The 21,068-nt window shown below is 48.7% G+C and overlaps 1 protein-coding gene across 10 annotated transcripts in view; it reads right to left on the bottom strand.

Moving 5' to 3' along the window:
- Window positions 1-21,068, bottom strand: part of DLGAP4 (DLG associated protein 4) — a 150,652-nt gene that overhangs the window by 84,538 nt on the left and 45,046 nt on the right. Inside the window, exon 1 of one of the 10 annotated variants that reach the window (XM_072350505.1) lies at window positions 13,059-13,260. The exons of the other annotated variants lie outside the window; for them this stretch is intronic. The gene's annotated coding sequence lies outside the window, so the exon portion shown is untranslated. Of the gene's footprint in view, window positions 1-13,058; window positions 13,261-21,068 lie in introns of those variants that run through there. 10 annotated transcript variants of the gene reach the window in all.

Genomic DNA, 21,068 nt, shown 5'->3' with positions numbered 1-21,068 from the left:
GACCAAATACGTTAGCTTTGTTCTTGTTATTCATGATGGCATGCTTTATCCTGCCTGGAACAAGACATATAGGTAAAATATCTTGGTGCTTATTGCTTTGGAAGGCATCTTCTGTCTCCTGTTCCTTAATGTCCTATCTGAAATATGAAGCCCAGAAAGAAATGCAGCCCCTCTCGCAGAGATTTTAAAGAGCCTTATAAAGGAAGAGATTCATTTCTCCATTTCTGTTGCACCACACAGAGGAGAGATGCATGCAGTCACTGGGAATAACAGCGCTGCTCCCTCGACAAGGAATTGAAGCACCTCCCTTCAGTGCTCACCTGTGCTTCTGTATGACTTCCCAGCTTGAAAATCTCCAAATGTTGCACCATTTCTTTTGACCTTTAGCTGAATTCTTTCATCCTTACTGTTTACCCTATCGATAGACATTGCTGCATCTCCTTTCTTTCAGCAGCACACAAAGCCTGGCATCCTCTTAGGATTGGCCTCACTGGGAGTTTATGTTCAATACTCCCTCTACCTTGACCCCAAATCCTTCCCAGGATCACTGCATGCCAGAATCCAACTCCGTGGTTCTGTAAGGTGTGACCTGTACTTAGTACTCCTTGCAGCCAGCTGTCAGAAAGGATACTGGCTGCAGTAAAGCCTCTGTGCCAAATGATACACATCTGTCTGTAGAACCACACTGTGTTTGCCACTGGAGCTGGGGGTGGGGGACAGACCACTTGGGGGCAGCTGGTGTTGCTCCTCGTCCTTGGGGTCTCATCTCCTGGACTTCTCCAACCTTACAATTTCGGAGGATCCCGAGGGGTCTGGGGTACCTGAAGTCAAGCCAAGGCCTTGCTGATTTCACAGGGGGTTCAGTTGGACTGGTCCGATTGCATCACTGTCTGCTCTGCCTACAATTATAGCTGCTATGTTTTTTTATACATGGCAGCATACAAAGGCCAAAAACAGAGATGAGAGGATCTTCCCACTTGTCTGCCCACAGGTCTGGAGAGACACAGTCCATTTGCATAAGATCTTAAAGTCCTTTCACAGAACAGTTCTGGAGATGGCTACGTCTAGTTCTGGGAGGTTTGCTTGGGTAAGGCTGGAAAAAAACCTGCTGCACAACAGCTTTTGAAGATGGCCTGAGCCCACCTCACACAGACACAAAGGCACTTGGTAGAAAACTCAGGTTTTTTGTTTGTTTCTTTCTGGTTCTACTGCACATAGAGATAGATTCCAGTACATTCAGTTCCCGCTCTTTCAGGAGGCCCTGCACCAATCACACACTGATTTAAGGTGTCAGGTCAGCTGCCAGCAGCCCAGAGAGCTTGCTATTTCTTCTACTAGTTGTCTTATAATATTCCCTCCTTTGGGATAGATCCCAACCCTGGATGCATCCAGCCCTGCCTTGAGAGCTCTGTTCCATGAAGAGACTGTGCAAACACTCAGCAACTGAGAGGACTGTAGGCAAGGGATCTCAGTGCCTTGTCTCACCTTCACATTTGCTGAGCCAGTGACAGAGCTGAGCTCTTCATCACTCAGACTCAAAGAGGCAGAGGATAAGAAAGGGAAGGAAGTAACCTTCGGGATGGGACAGACTGCCCTCACCATGCCCAGCTGACTGCTCTCCTTGCTCCAGACAGAGCTGACCCAAAGTTCGAGGACCAAAGCGAGGGGTCAGAAGGTCACTGCTCAGCTGGGACCAGCAGGGAGCTTGAAGAAATCTGAGTGGTCCAGGCAGGTACATTTGGGGTTGGAAATATCCAGATGGAAGTCTCCATACTGTATAGCTGCACCATATGCACTGTTTGGGGATAACACCTGAACCTCTGAGAGGAAACCCCCTCAAGGTCAGGGTAGGAGCTTGCTATCTGATGAACGTTCAACATACAAACTGTGCAAGGAATCTGCAGGGCCTAGTGAAAGGTAAGGCCTGTTGCCCCTAAGCAGTGGTACAAAGCATCAACAGCCAGTGCAAGTGTCCTGGTTGAAATGCTTATCAGTTATGCAATGGCCCCAGAGCAACACCGAGTAGTTGCTAGGCTTCACTTACTGCTTCCTTGCACTGTCCTTCCTTCATTGCTCCATCCCCTTTGCTTTGTGTGGATCTCCAAGTAATGATGTTGGGAAAAAAGGGACTGAGCAGACTGAGCAGACTGAGCACTGCTAACCCCCAGAGCTTTGTCTGAGCTGCCAGGTGCCAGCAGCAGCCTGCTGAAACTGCATGCCTTCCCCCACATCCTGCCCTCCTGCAGGCATATCAGCTCTAGCAATGCTTTCTCCCCATGACCTCTGCATCTGCACTCTCCAGCTGTGACAATCCAAGCACTTGATTTGCACACTGTGCTCATATGTTGAGGAAAAAAACCAGCATTTCTTTCCATGATGACTACCACAGGGGACTGCATGCTACCTGCCCTGGAGGCACATCAGCTGCCTGTTGGTGCAATCTGCAGCTCTGCTTCCAGCTCCCTGTGCTCGTTCAGATGGTTGCAGCATGAGATGGGGCAGCAGCTGCCCACACCCTATGGGGACACTGTGAGTACTCTGTGCCCTGCAAGCACAGCAGTTTGGTTGGGATTGAAGAAAGTGGGGTGGCAGTGGCAGAAAGGATGGAAACCACCCTCTCCTAATGTGGAGGTACCTTACTACAGTAAAAATTTTGGGCAATGCTGTACGGCTACATTATATATCAGTGCAAGCAGCAGCACAGCTCTGTCCTGCATGCAAACCTTGTGCTTGGCAGAGGGACACAAAATTCCCCCCAAAAGCATGGAGGGGTTTCCTTAGCTGTGCATAAGGGTCACTGTTTCCTCTCCATCCCCATGCTACAGCCCAGCACTTGAACTTTAGTCAGACCCTTGTGCCCTATCCTTGCTCCACATAAGCAGAATGACCTCTGCTCAAGAGATGGCCTTGCCTGAGGGCAGCAGTGTGAATGGGATGTGCACAGAGAGGGTTTTGGAGAGACACCAAAAGGCTGAACTTAAACTACCATTGTGGAGTGCTCCAGTCTGCGTTCAACACGTTCAGCCATGGCTAAAAGGAAGGAGGGGCAACCAAGCAAAGCACATTAAAATAGTCCAGAAGCAAAAAAAAAAAAAAAAAAAAAAAAAAAAGAATAAGGCAGAGACAAATCACATCACAGAGATGTTCTCTGTGTGACTCACACGCAGTGAGAAAAATGAAACAGGCCAAGGTCCAGCCATTTGAGCACTGCTTACACTGGGAGAGCACCTGGGGTGGGATCAACAGACCTCATCAGACTGTGGACTCCCCTTGCTCTGGGAATACCACAGCCCTGGAACAAGTGCTGCCGCCCAGCCCCAAGCTCTCCAGCAGCAGGACACCCTGTCCCATTGGCAGGTGGTTGGCGTGCTTGGGAATGGGTGCTGTGTGCTCCACACTGTGCTGAGGCAGCAGCAGTGCAGAGGGCAAATGCAACCCTCCCCAGCAGGTACCACTGGAGCAGTGCCTGTGGGAAAGCTGTCATGACTGACTGCAGATGTCCTGAAAGTCTCCAGAAGGACCTCATCTGACACTATCACCCTTCAGCATTAAAAATCTCATTCTCGGTCATCTGTTTCCTTGTTTCTGAGATGCAAAACAAGATGGGACAGGCAGGCAGCTGCGCTGGACTGGTGTGCCCTGCAGACATCTGCAAGCAAGGCCAGCACAGTTAGCAACAGCTGACTGCCCTCTGCAAGGTCATCGCCTCTCCTCCACCAGCTCCCAGGGGTAAGGCCATGGAAGAGCTGACAAGCTGCATCCTGCTGGGAGCGCAGGCCGGCTGACATCGTGGCTGTGCCAGAGGGCTCGCCTTCATGAGGACTTTCCTTCACAGCTGGGCAACGGGGAACTGGCTGAGCCAAAGCTCAGAGAGCATGGGAGTGTAAGGCAGGAGGGAAGCTCAGCTCTCTGGCCCCATATGCTGATCCTTTTGGGAAGTTGGTCCTCAGACACTGTGGCAGTGGTGGCTGCAGCCCTGGGAACAGTTCAGTGCACAACCCAAAGGAAGGAGGCCCTTGCTGTAAATATCACAAAGGAGGGCAGGTAACCTCTGCCTCAGGAGCTGGGTGAGATGACAACTCTTTGGGTGCCTGGAAGCAGTCCCAGCAGCATGGCTGTTGCACCAAGTTTGTCGTGTCTAAATCTGAGCATCTGGCATCCATCTGGGAGCTCGTGGCAGGGCTATCTCCTCCACTCAGGCCATACCTGCCCCTGTGCTTGAGGCCTCAGACTTACCCCAGTGCAAAGCACTTCTGACATCCCATTCTTTGGATGCAGCACATCTGCTCCTGAGCACAACAATGCTTGAACCATGCTCCAAAAGGAGTGATAATGATCTCCCTGGGCCGGGAGATCATCCAGGTATTAAGTGAGGCTCTCAGACAAACCAGAGAACAACTTCAGAAGAATTTAAGATTTACATATTTAATATTTATGGAGAGCCACAAAGACAAAAGAGATTATCAGAAGCAATCCTGGGCTTCCTGCAAACACAGCAGGGGCAATACACGCTCTCTGAGACAAACCTGAGACATGAAATCCTCACAGGAAAAGGAGATTATAAACCACCAAGGCCTTTTTGTCCAAACATTGCAGCAGATGTGTTGAAAATCCCCCCAGCACCACCTGCACAACTGGGATTCACAGCTACTTGCTCCTGTAAGCAATTCAAGTCCTGTGCCATCCCAGCATCTCCTTCCACTGCTGCTAAAGCTCCTTACGTCTTTTCTCTGGAAAAAATAAGGACTTCTACAGGAAATCTCCACAGCTTTTGTTCCTGGTTCAGGTGACAGCAGCTGATTTTTTCATCCACAAATACAGGCAGCACCTGACCAGTGCGTGTGAACTTCTCAGCTCACAGTATCAGTGTGGGCTCCCAAGTGCTGCCACTCCAGGGCTACAGGCCCTTGTGAAAACCCAGATTGATTTTCTGTATTTTAAGTAACAAAGCCATGGTCTTCTGATGGCAGTGGCATTACAGCGTGCCAAACAGCCTGTCAAATCAGAGAGAAGCAAAAAGATCTCAGCATACAGTGTTTTCAGAATCATCAGTCTCTGCTTGCCTAGAAAGCCAAATGTGATATCTGAGCATCTGACTTTGGTTTTCCTGGTCTCCTACGTATGGAGACACAAGTTGTTTCCTAAACACCTTCACAGCTTTCTGCAGACCTTCTCTGAAGTCTGACAAAACTCATGTAGCATGGGGCTACCCACAGGATGAACAAGCCTGCCCATGTCAGAGAATGGAGAAAGCCAGGACTAACTCTGGACTCCCAACTAAGATGCCTGCATGACAGATCTCTTGGGGAACGCAGCTTCCAGGGGTACCAGGGAGCTTCACACCTCCCATGCCAACCACCCCTCACAGGTCTCAGCCCTGCCAGCTCTGAGCGTGAGCAGCCCTCGCCATCAGCAGCCCTCCTTCAGCTCACCTCCCCTTTGTGCACTGCACAGACGCATGCCCACGTGGAAGTTCATGCCCCTGCTCCCCACATCCTCATCCATATCCCAGACACTCTCTGTAGCAGAACCAGCAAGGTGCAAGGCTGGGTAGTCTGCACTGTGGGGCTCTCTCTCTCTCCTTCGGAGCGCATACGCACATTCATACATGCATGCACACACATGCTGACATGTACACATACATGCAAACAAACACAGAACAGCTACTGACACAGTTCCCCAGGCTGCAACACAATGTGCTAGAGACACGGAAAGAACCCATGAGAAGGAAAAGCAAACAAGTGGCAGGTAGATAGGTTGACAAAGCCCTCCAAGTGCCTCGGTGACAGCCACAAGCAGGGGAGAATCGGCACTGCACAACCAACCTCTGCAAGAATCTCCCCTCCATATGTGCCAATGAACGCAGGGGCCTTGCCGCAATATAGGCTGCTTTGAGGAATCTCATTCATGCTGGCAGATTATCTACTTTTCTAACTCTGGCATCATTTCCCTGCAAGAATCAGCAGTGTCCTGAGTGCTGGTCTGGGTGGTCTCTGTGCAGTCTGTCTCGAGTGGGGCAGTCTCTGCCCACAGGAATGGAGCAGGAAGGGTACAGCTTCCTGCAGGGCTATCTCCATCCCACTGACCTCATACAGCGAGGGGGATCTGGGGACACGCTGTGTGAATCTCATTGGTTCTGGCACCAATTTGTTCCACCAACTGCTTTGGAAGAGATTTGTATTGAGTGGTCATGCCTTCTTCCAGTCAATGCTTCGGTGCTGGCGGTCCTCCCTTCCAAAACCCAGTTAAGTCGCTTCAACCTTTTGGAGCCTCAATTCCCAATCTGGAAAGCAAAGCTTATAATATTTCTTCTATCTGACTTACTACGATAGCTCATAAGCTGTTTGGGACAGAAAGAGTCTCTGAATATGAATTTATGACTTGCACATTGAGCCCTGGGCTCTAGGGGCTAATGCGATCATTTGTGCTGCGTCTAGTGAGGAGAAATGCAGTGCTGAAGGTATTTATTCCCGTATTCAGAGACAGGAATTCAGTAGGGATGACATAAGGCATATTCCCAAGTATTCCACACCACTCCTATTTAACAAGTGTGGTGGTCTCAGCTTAGGCACCTGCAAACACTGTTTTCCCTTCTGCTGATTTCTCAGTACAGACTTTGCCTCAAGGTCACAAAGACAGCACTGCTACGATGCTCTCATATTCATACATATTTATATCCCACTGCACCCCAAACCATCCCCGTGGTGCAATCATTCCTTGGCTGTGGTGGCAAACATTGCCCAGGTCTTTCTGTGGAATATGTAGGGGAAGTTTGGAGACTGAATGAGATATTTTGGAGACTGCACAAGATTTGTTATGGTGATATTGTCTGCTTTAGCAATGGGGATCGATCCATGTTATTTTAAGGGCCAAAATATTAGTTTAGCAAAAGGAACTGATGTCTGCTAGTTCATTAAAATATTCCAGTTTAGCTTTGCTTGGTGTGTGAAGGCCCAACAGACTTATTTTGTGCTTCACTGGTGCCACAACAGACAACTTCTTATCTGTATAGTATGTGCTGGGAGCCACCGGGTGAGAAGACTCTTCTTGGGTTTCATTTAATTGTTCTGAGCTGTAGTGAACCAAGAGAAAAAGCTGCTCATTTTGGTATAACGAGCAATGGAGATCTATCAAACTGGGGAAAAACTGTTCAAAGTTGCCTGAAGGTCACTGTGAAGAAGCTGAAGATGAAATAAAGGGGATGAAGTAGGGGGTTGTACAGCTGCCAAAGGCCTGGATCGTGCATGTTCAAAGGACATTAGCATATGTTAATGAGTTCTTGGAAAGGAATGAATATGTATGCCATTTCTGGGAAATGTATTGCATACGTATGCCTTAACTCCATGAACGTGGCACCCGAACTCTAAGAAGGCGCACTTGATTTGTCAGGTTGCCCAATATTGTGAACACCACAATGGAGTCAGGAGTTTTCTTCCCAGACTTTCCAATGGGATGGTTCAGAGAAGGGTCACTGGCAGGGAAAGGGGGAAGATCCAGGTTGATCACATGAGAACAAGCATGAAGTCTGCCCCCTCTTCTGATTTTCCTGTGTATTACATCCTCATGCGTGTGGTGCATCCTTTTGTGTGCATGTGATCTAGATCTAGCCTGACCAGCCAGAGAGTAAACCAACAGTGCTGGGGCCAGACCCTGGAGGGCATGGAAGCTGAGTACCAAGGATGCTCTGTGCCTCAGAAGTAGGATGGGGTTGTTTGTGTACCTATAACCCTACAGCTATCCATACAGGAACTGCCCTCACGTGTTTGGTGGTGCCTGTAGGCCATGAGTCTGGCTCAGCCTTGCTGATAACAATGGTAAGAAGTGACTCCTCACCTTGACCAGCCCCAGACTGGAATCCATAGGACCTTCAATCCCTGGTCTTAAGCTACCCTAGGGAGTCCTTGAGCAGGAATAACATTTGAGCCAGGTTGGGCCAAGGATCCTGTTAATAGCTTGTTTGCTCTTTGGTTTGTTCACATGCTGCACCTGAGTAAGTACAGATCAAAAGCATCATTGACAAAGCTGCAGCTGGGATGCAGGTCTGACATAGGAGCCCTGAAAGCATGCCAGGAAAGCTGCTCTTTTGGCACCTAAAGCTCTGTATTAATGGTAAGATGATGATATATTGAGCCCTCTCCAGTCTTGTCTTTGAAACTATTTATCATCAGGGCATCTTATGCTGCAGACCATTAAGTGCAATGTACTGCCAGGCAGGATGAGCTGATATAACAGCAGAAGCATCTCCAGAGAGAAGTCAACACTGGGATGCCATAGATCCCTGGCAGCTGAGTATCCCTGTAACCACCTCCCTCTTGCAGCTCTTTGTACACAGTGCTTTCCCTCTAGGAGATGAGATGGCCACCCTGCCATAGCTGATTACCCTGTAGTCTTTGGAAGATTTTTCATTCCTCATTCTGTCATATGACAGGGATGTCCCGCCCTTGCTTTGCAATGCCTTAGAATCCATTCAGGATTCTGCAAGAAGCATTCAGTGAACTTGGAGGACAAATCCATGCCCTCATCCCCAAAAGAGGCTGGCACAGCCTCCTTCCACCCCTGTCTGTGCTGTAAGTGGAGGCTGGAAGGGTGAGAGCTGGCAGCAAAGCTCTGCACTCCTCTGTATGCTGCAGCCCTTCAGAAAGGTCCTAGGCATCAGTGCATGCTGGCTTGCATCCACCAGCTGCTCAGAGAGTGGGATTTAAAGCCGATCTCTGAACAGCTGTTTATGCTAATGGCATGAGAAGCCAGAGCACTGCCACACCAGTGACAACCAGTCATGGAGGTCAGGCTGTCAGTGCTGTGATGACTGAGCTGCCTGGGTCTGGGCTTGCACAACATCCAGCCAGTGCTCGGAGGGTACACAGAGGAGATTTAGCCTAAGTGAGAAGCAACAGAATGAATGGGAATGGACTTGGCACATTACAGGTGTGCCTCCAGCCTTCACCTGCTCTGCAGCATCAGCCTTGACCAGATAATCACACAGGTCTTTCTGATCCACAGATCTCAAAGTCCTTTTCAGCCCTTGAGAAGGGACACCAGGACACGATGCCTCACTCTTTCCTATCCTCCTGTAGCTGCTGCAGGAAACTCTCAGGTTGCAATAAGGTACAAGGGCTGGTGGTAGATGCAAACAAGGGCAGTTATTTCAGCAGTGGCACATTTGACGTTGCTCCTCTGGGGAAACGTGGTGAGCAGAGGTTGATCAGCACAAACTGCACTGTGAGTGAGCACCAGACCCACTGCACTCCTGCTGCTTAGAGACACATCTGTCTGCAGGATGGAGGTCAGGCTGAGCTGTGCTCACCTTGATCATACCATGGCTATGTCCTAGTCTGTATAAACTGGCACTGCAGCACTACTGATCCCTGGGCTACAAATGTACCTAGATGTGTCCTCAAAATGACAAGATCAGCTTAAAAACAGTGTATGTAATACCACAGACTTTGAAAGCCCCTCTATGTCTGCTGTTTGACCCACTGGAAGGCATGCTTGGAAGCATATTTTATTGCCACCAGGAGGATAAAATCCTCTTTTAGGAAAGGGGATGACTGAAATGGTCACCCTACTCCTGGTGCTGGGGCTTCCAGAGAAACCTGCTGTGCATGGGAGGCCACATTCCCATCCGAGCTGCCCAGTGGCAGCACCTGAGCAGAACCAGACAGGGGAAGGAAAACAGACGGTGTGTTTATTCTGCCAGCTGCCTTGACGTCCCATACATCTGTGATTATCTAACAACAGCTGCTAATGTCATGCATGGTCAAAAAAGGGAGTCAGAAGCACAAGGAGTGTGGGAGAGGGGGAGAGGAAAAGATGTGCTGTTGCTCACTGCTGGAACAGCATCAGCTCAGTCGCTGCACTCCCCAGTTATCCTTCCCAGCTTCAGGGACTGCTGCTGGAAGCTGCCACACTCCCCATCAGCCAAAAGGTTTTTTAAAGATCCCAGTGTTGCAAGTGGTGACAGTGAAGTGACACAGCTGAGGAGCATGAGCCCTGGTTTGGCAGAACTTGTCTGAGAAGTGAGGTGAGCACAAGTCCCCTGGAAGCAGAGTGTGGGTTCAGTGCAATGGCACACTGGAGATTCCAGTAGCCTTGAAGATGGTCTAGACCTGAAGACAGCACACAAGACACTCCCTGGAGCCACATTATATTTTGCAGAGTTTTTTCTGGGACTGTACCACTCATAATGGCAACAACAGAGTGGCCTATGTGGGGATGGGAGTTAAGCCCATGCTGTCTGACTTGCAGCAACAACTGCAGGAAGAGCACAGTCAGGCCCCCAGGTACTGTGAGCTGGAGAGAATAATGACATGCTTGTTTGCTTTCTACAAGGAAGCTGCAAATGCTTTTGGGGAGCCTATCAGTTATGGCAGAAGGGGAAAGGAACTGTGGGAAGGAAAGAAGCTAAGTACATGCGGAGAGGGAGCATGTGAAGGACTCCCAGAGATGGACAGTCTGGAGGCTGGCACTGCTGTTGGCTCCTCAAGAACATACAATGTTACGGTTACAAGGCAGAAGCATTACTGCTGCCAGCTACTGGCTGTGCAACATGGAAGGATGTGTGTACTACATGCAGACCAAGTCTATGGGTTATATACACATCAGGGACCCCTGAAAGACTTTGTCAGAATAAAAGACATTGGTGCATCACTATGACCCTCCAGGATCAGCTCCCTGTTGGGTCTCCAATCAGAGAACCTCAGTTGTGAGCTAATGACTGTGGTGCAAACCCTGATTTGATACAAAGAATCAATGACAGTGTCGTTAATAAAGGGTGAGCTTACAACTATTGGTTGTGATCTTTATCCTCCTCTGCTCAGACCCCTCACTATGAAAAGGGAATCAACACCACTGACAAGAGGGGGCAGGGGAAGGGTCAGCTCCCAGCTGACAGCGACCTGCTGGGAGTGGGAAAGGCTCTGATTCCCTACTGGGAGCAGCTCCAGGGACATCCTGCTGAATTTCAGAGCGATGGGCTCTGATGCATTAAGTCTAAATTTGAAAAGACTTTGCAAAATTAGCAAAGAGAGCTCAGAGACTTCTGTTTATTTTTGCAAACATGAAGAAAAATAAGCTGATATAGCTGTAGTCTCTCTGCATTCACACTGGCGGCCAAACAACCACCTTGTTCCTTGGCTAAGATTATGCCTTTTTTTCCAGTGACCAACCTAATGTATCCCTGGTTGTTTCATTAAGAGCCAGTCTCCCTGCCAGTTTCAGCATGAAGAGAAGTGAGCATGGTGCTGGCTGTCAGCTGCATGGCGTGCTGCAGGTGTTTACAAGCAGGCAGTAACTCCAAGGTTCTGGGGTGTCCGGCTCAGCCCTCCACCCTCTTTAGCAGTCTGTATTCTGCCATTAGAGAGGCTGCTGCCCGGGCTAGATGTGCAGCACAGGGGCGCTATGGTTGCAGTTCTTCAGACCTAAAAATAACTGCTGCTTCTGTCCTGCAGCGCAAGCCAGGCACCTTTTCATAGCGCCAGACCTGCTAATTGCTCTCACAGTCAAAAGGCTGTGAAGAGGAGACAGCAAATAGGTGTAAATTCCCAGTAATGAAGATTAAGCTGCAGAGCCTGGGGGCCCTCGCAGAAGCCTCATGTTTTTGTTTGTGAAGAAATGCTGCCCGCACAAAGATTAAGCCTCAGCAAATTGTTTTTCAGGTTTCGGCAATGCTTCTGCCAACAGACAGCAAGACTCGGAGGTATCCCCATGAAGCGGGAGCTTTGCTCAGTCTCTTGGCTCTCTAAGAGCCCCAGCTAACAGCTGTCAACCCCCAGCCCCATTGCCAAGCCGCTGAGAAGGAGAGCAGGGGACGGTTGTCCCCAGGAGCCAACCTGTTCCCCAGACCCAATTGCCAGATGCAGTTGGTCCCCGGCTGTCTGGGTGGCTGAAGACGGGGCACAGAGACCTGGTGTGGTGGCACAGCGGGTGCTGCACTCTGCTCACCCTGCTGAAGGTGCTGGAGCTGATGGATGGTGTGTGATATTTATTGTTTTTGCCATTAGGACTTTGTCGTGTTAGAATAAATGGAGCGCACTGTTCTTGTAGGTAACTAAGTGGCATTATATTGCACAGCTAATCAACTCCTGGTTCAACAACTCAGAAAATGTACTTTTTTTCTTTTTTTTTCTTGCTGTCTATGGGTAGGAATTTTATCTGCAATGATTCCTCCCAGTAATTGCCTTCTCAGCTCTACAACATGAGCCCACCCAGCTACCATGTCAGCAGGACACAGTGGGCCTCCTGGCCATCGACCCTCCTGCAAGCAGCTCACTCAGTCTTTGCCACAGGCTGCAGCAAAGGAGGCAGTTATTAAGGAGGAAGGAGCCACTGTGGATTGAGCTTTCTCAACAGTGCTTTCCCCTGAAATAGGATGAAAGACAAGAGCATCATGTGGAAGCTCTCGGGGAGATAAGGAAACCATCACCTATGACCTTCGTAAGACCTCTTTCCTCAGCTCAGTCTCCCTTGCTGTGTGCTGTAAAACATAAAGTCTAACAGAGAAGTGGGAGAAAGATGCCTGGCAACATGAGCAAATTATTATTTTCTAGCAAACATGTCAAACTGGTTCATCCAAGCACTGTGGGCATTGCCTAGCCATAGCCTGGGAGTAACTGAACTTTGCCGCTTCACTGACTTGCCCTTGAATGGGAGCCAAGTGGCCTCAAGCACCTGACTGGGTGCCCGCATGCTGCCTTCACCCCACTGGGCAGCTCTGAGCTGCTGTGGCTGCCTCTTGTCAGGAGTGAAAATATGCTCCTCATCACAAGAAATGTGCTGTCAATAGCCTCTAACAAGCTGCTGCAGCCGCACAGAGAAGCATGGGGAAAGGCACTGGCTGTTTGTTCTAAGATTCTGCATAGCCCAGGAGCACTGCAGCTGTTGGGCCATTACAGCACTCAGAAGTGGACTGAATGGCAGGCAAAGAGGGGCAACGTCTCAAGCTTGAGTTTCAGGCTCCCTCTTCTCTGACTGATGGCAGAATTTGGTGCTACCAAATTTGCAGTTTGCAATTGTTATAATTGACTTTGCTGTTGTATACAAGAAAAATCTTCAAAATCTACCTCTTGTGATCTGTTTGTGTGTCTCAGTCACTGGGAATTTAAGTTCAGCCACCTGCAGGCATCTCCTCCTTAACAGGCCCTGCTTCCATGTGCATTTCCAGTAGAGCACTGCTGTGCCTTCCTTCCAACTCCACGCTTTAGCATCTCTGCAATTTGTTTCTGAAACAATCCAGCCAGGCCCAGGTTTGCCATCCCATTTGGACTTCTAAGCCACTGGGCCTACAGTAAAGGTTACACAACCACTGCAGTTTTGCCAAGACCTGTAATGCAGAGGGGCAGAAACAAGATGCAAGAAGGCCGTGGTCACTGTGTGAGACCCTTGCAAGGTTCAAATTTCTCTCTACTGAGAAAAGGCGGAGGGAACAGACAGACATCTCAGATATGCCATTTCCTATGTCTGCAGCTTAAAACCAATGTGGTGCTTTACAATGAAAAGCAACTGCACATTCTTCAGTGCCTGGCATGGACCAAGCACCTGGGGCCTTTTTTCAGGCTGCTGTTTGATTCATGCAGCAAAAGGCTGCTCCTGGATTCTGCTGAGTTCCCAGACTCCATGGGAATGGTGAGGCTATCAGCATCTCAGCGCTGGTCAGCATCTGGCACAGGGGAAGATCTCAAAATTAGCCTGTGGTCAGATATGCTTTGTGCTGTCCTCCTGTGCATTACTAAGATGATGTTCTTCCAGAGCACTGTCATGACTCACGGTGCTATATATATATTTATATACATAAATTTGGAATCAAAGACCCATCCAGCCATTCAAAATCTGCTTTCCTGCATGGCCATGTTTGTGAATCCTCCTGCTGTTCTCACATGTGCACTGCAGAGCAGAAGCATCCCCCCAGTCTTGCTTTGCCAACGCTGAAAGAGGAAGGCTGAGATTTCCAAGGAGGATGATAAATTCTTGAAGATCTCTGCTATCCTGGGGGCAGCACAGTACTCCGGGTCCTTCCATAGGATGGCTGTTGCAGATGACCTGGGTGAGATGAAAGCAGGCTATGGAGACTGCCCAATGAAGGCTGGGTGCCCTCCCACCGCCTAGGGCTACTTCCTCCTTCTCAGGATACAGCCTGGAAAATCAGCATCAAATTAAGCCCATAAGCTCACCTTCACCCTGACCAGACCTTTTGCTTGCAATTGTGAGGAGTCCACTGTGGAGCCTGAAAATGAGTTTTCCATCTCAGTGTCGCTCCAGGATCGTCACTCAGAGATACTCTCCTGCCTCCTCTTTGCTCTGAATTGTGCCTAGGGGTAGTCAAGTGTCATACACAGTGCAAGCAAGTGAATATGTTCCAGAGTGGCCGCTTTATCTGAAGGTTTAATAGACAACTGAACTTCAAAGGCCTTGAGAGCAGCCTGCTGGACCCCAGCACTGTTCCCTTAGGACAGACCAGGTTTTTCTGAACCTTTAATCTACTCATCACCACTCAAGCTGCTGGATACACCCAGGAAGGTCCTGAGCCAGTCCCCCATTTTCACTCTTCTGCCAAAGACAAAATAAGTATAAAAAAACAACAGTTTTTCTCCTGCTGGTGGGGTATCCCAGCAGAGCACTAGAAATGTCAGCAGCCTTTTTTGGTCCCATTAGATCTTATAGGGACCCCTTAAGGAGAGGCAGATTCCAGCTAAGATGACCTCAGTCCCTTTGTGCTGGGTGCCAGGCCTGGTGGGTCCTCTCCCTCCCAGCAGAAACACTGCTGAGTGTTGGCTGATCACTGCCTTGGTTTAACAACTGGGGATATAATCTTTGCCCACTGAAAGGAGCAATTCCATTTGATCACTCCATTTTGAAGCTGATACACTTCAGCCCAACCCTCTCATTCTGACCTTTAATCACACTACATAAATGTAGTCTTTGTAGACACTTGGATCCATTTTCAGTGGATGGTCTTGCATGCTTTGTAGCCTTTGTGGGACAAAACGTCTTCTGAAGTGATAAACAATGCAAAAGGAGGAAAAGAAACAGGGAAAAGGAAAAAAATCTGTGATAGGAAGCCTGTGTTGAAGTTATACATAATATATTATTCTGCTAGATACAATTTACCTTCTGATAGATACCACTGTAGCATATGGCCTATGTATAAAAGAGGGAAATGCAGAATTAGGAAAAGGCTGAGTGAACCCTTCCGATGTGTCTGTTTTTATTTAATTATTGGATGGGCTGCAGGTCCACTTGCATCAGGACTTTGAAAGGACTCTCTTTTTCACTGCATTGTGCAAACAGGTCCAGAAGCATTTCTGCTCCAGGCAACTCCTAACTGGGATCACAGAATCCCAGAATCGTAGGGGTTGAAGGGACCTCCAGAGATCGAGTCCAAGCCCCTGCCAAAGCAGGTTCCCTACAGCAGGTCGCACAGGTAAGTGTCATGGCAGGACTTGAATATCTCCATAGAAGCAGACTCTACAACCCCCTGGGCAGCCTGTCCCAGTGCTCCGTCACCCTCACCATAAATAAGTTCTTGCACACATTCATGTGGAACTTCCTTTGCTCCAGTCCATTTCCCCTTGTCCTGTCTCCATCTGTGACAGTTCAGGACACACAGCCCTGCTCGTGTGAAAGCCCCTTGCTTCTCCAACACACAAAATGCTAAACATGTAGCTAACTTTAAATGGGATCAATTTATTTTGGAGCTTAAGAATATATTTAAAACGATGTACTTGTTTACATGCTTTGCTGGCGATGACCTGCAGAAAAGGGGCTAAATGTGACACAGTGTGTAGAGGTGGTGTGGGAGAGGTTTGAAGTTGTACTGGAACTGCTGTGTAACTGTCGGGGCTCCAACAGTCTATTCAAACAGAAATGCCAACTAAACGAAAAGGAGCAAAACTCAGTAACCTTTCTGTTAACACTCTGAAATCTTAATGCTAAATAAGCTGAGCTTCTTCACACTAGTGACACGTGTGCTCGGCAAATCGTGTCGCTGTGGATATCTCCAACAGGTGGATGAGAACTTAGTCCCTCTGGGATGATACTGCATACGCACCCTCAGCTACCCACACTGCTCTTCTCAGACAACGCAACGTACATCATCAGTGCTGCCGTTCCATGCCTTCTGCTTTCACTCCATCATTTTGCAGAGGCTGTTTTTGATGGTGGGCCATGGAGGGACTCTGGGCTTCCCAAGGAGGCTCTGACATGAGAATCTTGGGAGCACTGTTCTCGTGGGCGCCTTCCTTGGATGCATGGCTCAGCTCCTGACACTGCTGGGATTGCCATCATGAGGCTTGTTTGTTCCTCAGCGTGCTGTTCACTGACTTTATTTTCCAGCCAAGAGAGCTTTGCAAATAATAGTAAGAAGGGATGAATGGAACAGTATGGGATGATTAACCAGGATTTTCAAAGGTGGGCCAGAAATCCAGATTGCTGAGCACCACAATCACCTCACAAACAACTGACTGGGCACATCCTATCCTGTATGGAGAGGGAGAATTTCCTGCAGCCATTTGCCCTTAACTGGATCAGTGGACAATAATTACCTACAGTACTGAACAGAGCAATGAAGCTGTGTTGTCACAGTCTCTCTCTTTATTTCTTTTCTTTTCGTCAGGTTTCTGATCTCCTTACAGTAGAAACTCCCAGATTTATTCCTTCTCTCTGCATGCATTGCCACAACATTTGGGATCTGATGCTGCTATAATCTTTCTGGACTATAAAAAACAAGTAATGTCTTTCCATAGCATATGGTTCTCCCCTTACAACAACAGACACCAGAACTTTCAATTAAGTTTCTGGAAGCAGCGTTGAAATACACATGACTCATTTCAAAAGTGCACTCACAAGTGAAATGATCCCATTTTTTTGCCAGATCTCTGCTCATCAGGAAACAAACAGTATCTGATGTCTTTCTTTCTTCATACATTGACGAAAACAACACCGTTCTCCATCAGCACTGAGCCTAGTAGAAATTGTCCAGTTAAATATTATAATATTTGATAATAGCACTGCCAGCACGGAGCTGACTCATTTAATGTAATGTGCTGCTCCCTGAAGATTGCCTTTCAGCACGGCAAACAATTAGCTAGTTCATTCATCTCAGCTTGAGAATGGTAGATAGTTACAGGACCACGGGTCCTTTCCTAACTGGAGCTGATTTATCAACAGTCATAGTTGTTTCTCCTGTAATTCATCTTATGCTATTTACACACACACACACACACACACACACACACACACACACACACACTTCCTGGCCCCTGCCATGTCTCTCTGACACGCTGCCTGCACAGGCATCCCTGCACAGACATCCCTGCATGGACATCCCTGCACAGCTGCCTCCTGCTCTCTCCCTCTATCTGGGGATCTCTGTGGCTGACATTTCAGAGGGGCTGTGTCTCCCCTACCAGCCTCTCTTCTCCAGTCTTCCTGTCCCACCGGGAGTGAGATCCTCCCTTACCCCAGCCTGGATTTGCTCCCTGATGTTTGTTACTGTGACAGCAGTGTCTGCCAGCTTCAGATCTCCCTGCCCTCCAGGCCCTTACCCCAGTGCATTTATGGCCAGTGCTCTGTCTGGGGTTGGCTCTGTGAGCCACTGTGAGCCACCACCAGCTTGGCATTCACTGGTGGCACTGTGCACATGTGCGGCCCCGCTGTCCCTGCTGTGCAGCCATTGTGTCACAGTGTGCTCAGGGATGAACCTGTGCTAACCTTCACTGCCTGGTCCCAATGAGGATGAAACTTGCAGCAGCCCACAAAGATCATCTGGGATTCCTATAAAGGGGCTTTGAGAGCTGGGGGTGGGCAGCAAGGCTCAATCCCCAAAGCATCCCTGCTCTATGCAGCTCTCGCTCCTCAAAGCTGTCACTTTTCAGACTCTTTTCATGCTGTGGAGCAGCTGAGGCTGTCAGCAGGGCTACCCAGCACCCTGCCCAGGGTTGTGCCTTGCAGCAGTGTGACCCCGGCTGCCATGCTGCACTGCTGCACTCAGATGCTGCTTGGGAGTGAGCTGCATTAGATGCTTATGTTCTCACAGGGAGAAAATGGCAGATCCCTGGCAGTAAGCATTTCTTTATCTCACATTCTTGCAAGAGAGGGAGCTCCTGAGATTTTTTTTTCCTATGAACCTAGGCTTCAATGAGAGATTTATTTTATTGTGTTCATAGCTGTAATTATTGCTAGTTGAAGATGGTGACCTCAGCACCCAGACTGAATATAGCAGCGAGTTCATCCGCAATATCTTTATAATTACTGCCCAAATGCATGCCATGGAAACCAGAAGTGGGGAGACCCAGGTAGGAAGAGGAAGGAACAAGGGGAGGACAAATACACCCACACAGTTTCCATTACTGCATTTGAGATTGGAGAGGGAATGAAAGAGCCCAGTGCAAAGCACTGGGCTCACCTGTTCCCATGGATGTGCTGTTCTGCATGGGGGACAGAGCCGGGACACCTCAGTGTCACATCCCTGTGGCCACCGTGAGGCTGGCAGCAGTGGGACACAGACCTGCATATCTATCTCTATAGCCCCAGGCCATGAGAGACACCTTGAGGAGACAGCTGGAGATTTGTGCAGGTTGTGAGAGGTCTGCTTTGGCTGTAGGTCACTTTGCAGACGGCTCTGGCTTGCTGCCTGTTACTGCTCTGGTTTTTCTGGAGCAGCTCCACAAGTCCCTCTTTGCAAGGGCAGATGCCCACACTTGGTCATGGCCAGCTCACTCTGGACCCAGCTACCCTCAGGAGCAGTTGCATGGACCAGCTGTCCCAGTTTGCTGCAAAAGCACAATGTTTTTGACACGTCCCAGTACTGACTGTACCCTTCTAACAACACCAGTGAGCTTGGGGGAACAGGAACTGGAATGTTGCCAACAGTCTGTGTTACTGTATTCCCCATTCTGCCACCTCCCTTGGTCCAGGTGTGTGTGTGCTGTGGCTGTATGCTCAGTGCTATTGGTCCTAGGACATGAGCATGGACACCTCACCTTGGGATTTCTGGGCAGTTTTCTAGTTGTTGATGCCACCCTGGCCTGTATTAGTGACCCAGTCCTGAAAACAGAGTATAGAACCATAGAATCATGAAGGTTGGAAAAGACATCTAAGATCACCTAGTCCAACCACCATCAACACCATGCCCACTAAGCCACATCCCTCAGGGCCACATCTGGAACACCTCCAGGGATGGTGACAACACTACCTCTCTGGGCAGCCTGTCACAATGCCTGACCACTCTTTCTGAGAAGAAATTCTTCCTAACATCCAACCTGCCTCTCCCCTGGTCCTACCACAAGTAACCTGGGCACAGAGGCTGACCCCCACCTCACTACAACCTCCTTTCAGTCTCCCCTAAGCCTCCTCTTCTGCAGTCTGAACAATCCCACTTCCCACAGCTGTTCCTCATAACACTTGTGCTCCAGACCCTTCACAGCTTCATTGCCCTTCTCTGGACACGTTCCAGGGCCTCGATGTTTTTCTTGTCATGAGGGTCCCAAAACAACACAGCACCTGAGGTTCAGACTTACCAGAGCCGAGTACAAAGGGATCATCACCTCCCTGGTCATAGGAGATCAGTTTGGTCAAGGACTTGCCTTTCAGCAATCCAGGTTGACTAGCCTGGAACCCTTGGTTGTCCCACAGAGTTGTCCCACTTTGTTATTTCTTGGATAGGGAGATTTCATGTAAGAGATGCCCACAGGGACCAAGAGAGTTCCTGCTGCATCAGGCTTAGACTCCTTCCACCCAGACTCGGCCCAGCTTTCCTGGAGCTCAGTAACAGGGCCAAGGACCTCCTGCCTGCCCCACTGGCTATCCCCATTTCTCTCTCAGGCCCCCAGTATTTCTGTAAGTGTCTCTGGGAAGATGACACCACTGTGATCAAAGCAAGACAACATCTTTCTACAGAGTGCCTGAACCAAGGAGGGAAGGTGCTGCTGAGAGACTAAATCTAGTTGCTTAAATTAAACAGGTGGAGAACTTTGGCAAAAAGTGAGGGTAGAGATGTGGATTTGGGGAGTGTTTTGAAGAAGAGCATTTGGTTTGTTTTTAAGGGGAGACTCTTGTGTCAGCTGCTTTTCGCCTTTCCAGGATTAAATGTGGCAGTTTAAACATCAAAGCTCTGTAAATCATTAGAGAAAGAGCAAATGCAGCAGGATCAGATGGAGCACAAGGGTCTTCAGTTTTTATTAAACACTTGAAGTTGTTTGAGAGCTAGATTGAGAAGCAGCACTATTTTCTGTTTTGGTCCACACCAAATGCTGGCTGTCGAGTAAACCAGCCAAATCCCATTCACCCTATGCTGCACATTAGAAATATTGACCATTCGTGCTGGATAAATGGGAGGGAATTGATATCAGCTAAGAGACAATCCCCAGACCAGAAGAGAGACAGAATTAACCAGCTTATTATCATTATTTAATGCTTATATTGTGAGAACAGATGAATTATATGTTTGCTAGGCTCTGCATGCAAGGCTGTTATGAAACTTAATTCATTAGCACTTGTAAAGTGACTTGAACTAGTGAGATGAAAGGTGTCCTCAGAGTGCCAAGTACTATTATAGCTCCAGTACTGCGGATCTTTAATAACAATATTGAATGAGTCCCGTGAGCCAGCACATTGCTTTTAACTTCCTTATGGTTGTTTTTACAAGCACTGTCTTAGAGATACAAATACATATATATATATATAAAGTTACAAGAAAAAAAATACAGTAGCAGTGCACACACTTGCCTATTCCCTACCGGGTAGGGAGCAAAACACAGCCATGGGCACTGCAGCCAATGGGCCAGGTGACAGCTCACCACTGCCTGGCTCCTGAAGATGGGTGTAGTTACAAAACTGCACTTTTGAACTGACTTTAGGTGCCAGGTCTGCCCACAGATTCCCTTACCTTCTGTCTCATGGATCTACCATCAACACTGCCACTGCAATTGAGAGCTGTGCCAGCTCTGGGGGAACCATGAGACAGAGAGAGCTTCTTCGTGGGAAGACGAAGAAGTGATAGGACATAAAATGTATCAGGGGAGGCTTAGCTTGGACATTAGGAAGAATTTCTTCATGGAGAGGATGACTGAGTATTG

Source organism: Excalfactoria chinensis, chromosome 15, assembly GCF_039878825.1.
Source record: "Excalfactoria chinensis isolate bCotChi1 chromosome 15, bCotChi1.hap2, whole genome shotgun sequence".
Lineage (NCBI taxonomy): Eukaryota > Metazoa > Chordata > Aves > Galliformes > Phasianidae > Excalfactoria > Excalfactoria chinensis.
The sequence above is the reverse complement of the archived record's forward strand: the minus strand, read 5'-3'. Positions and strand labels throughout refer to the sequence as shown.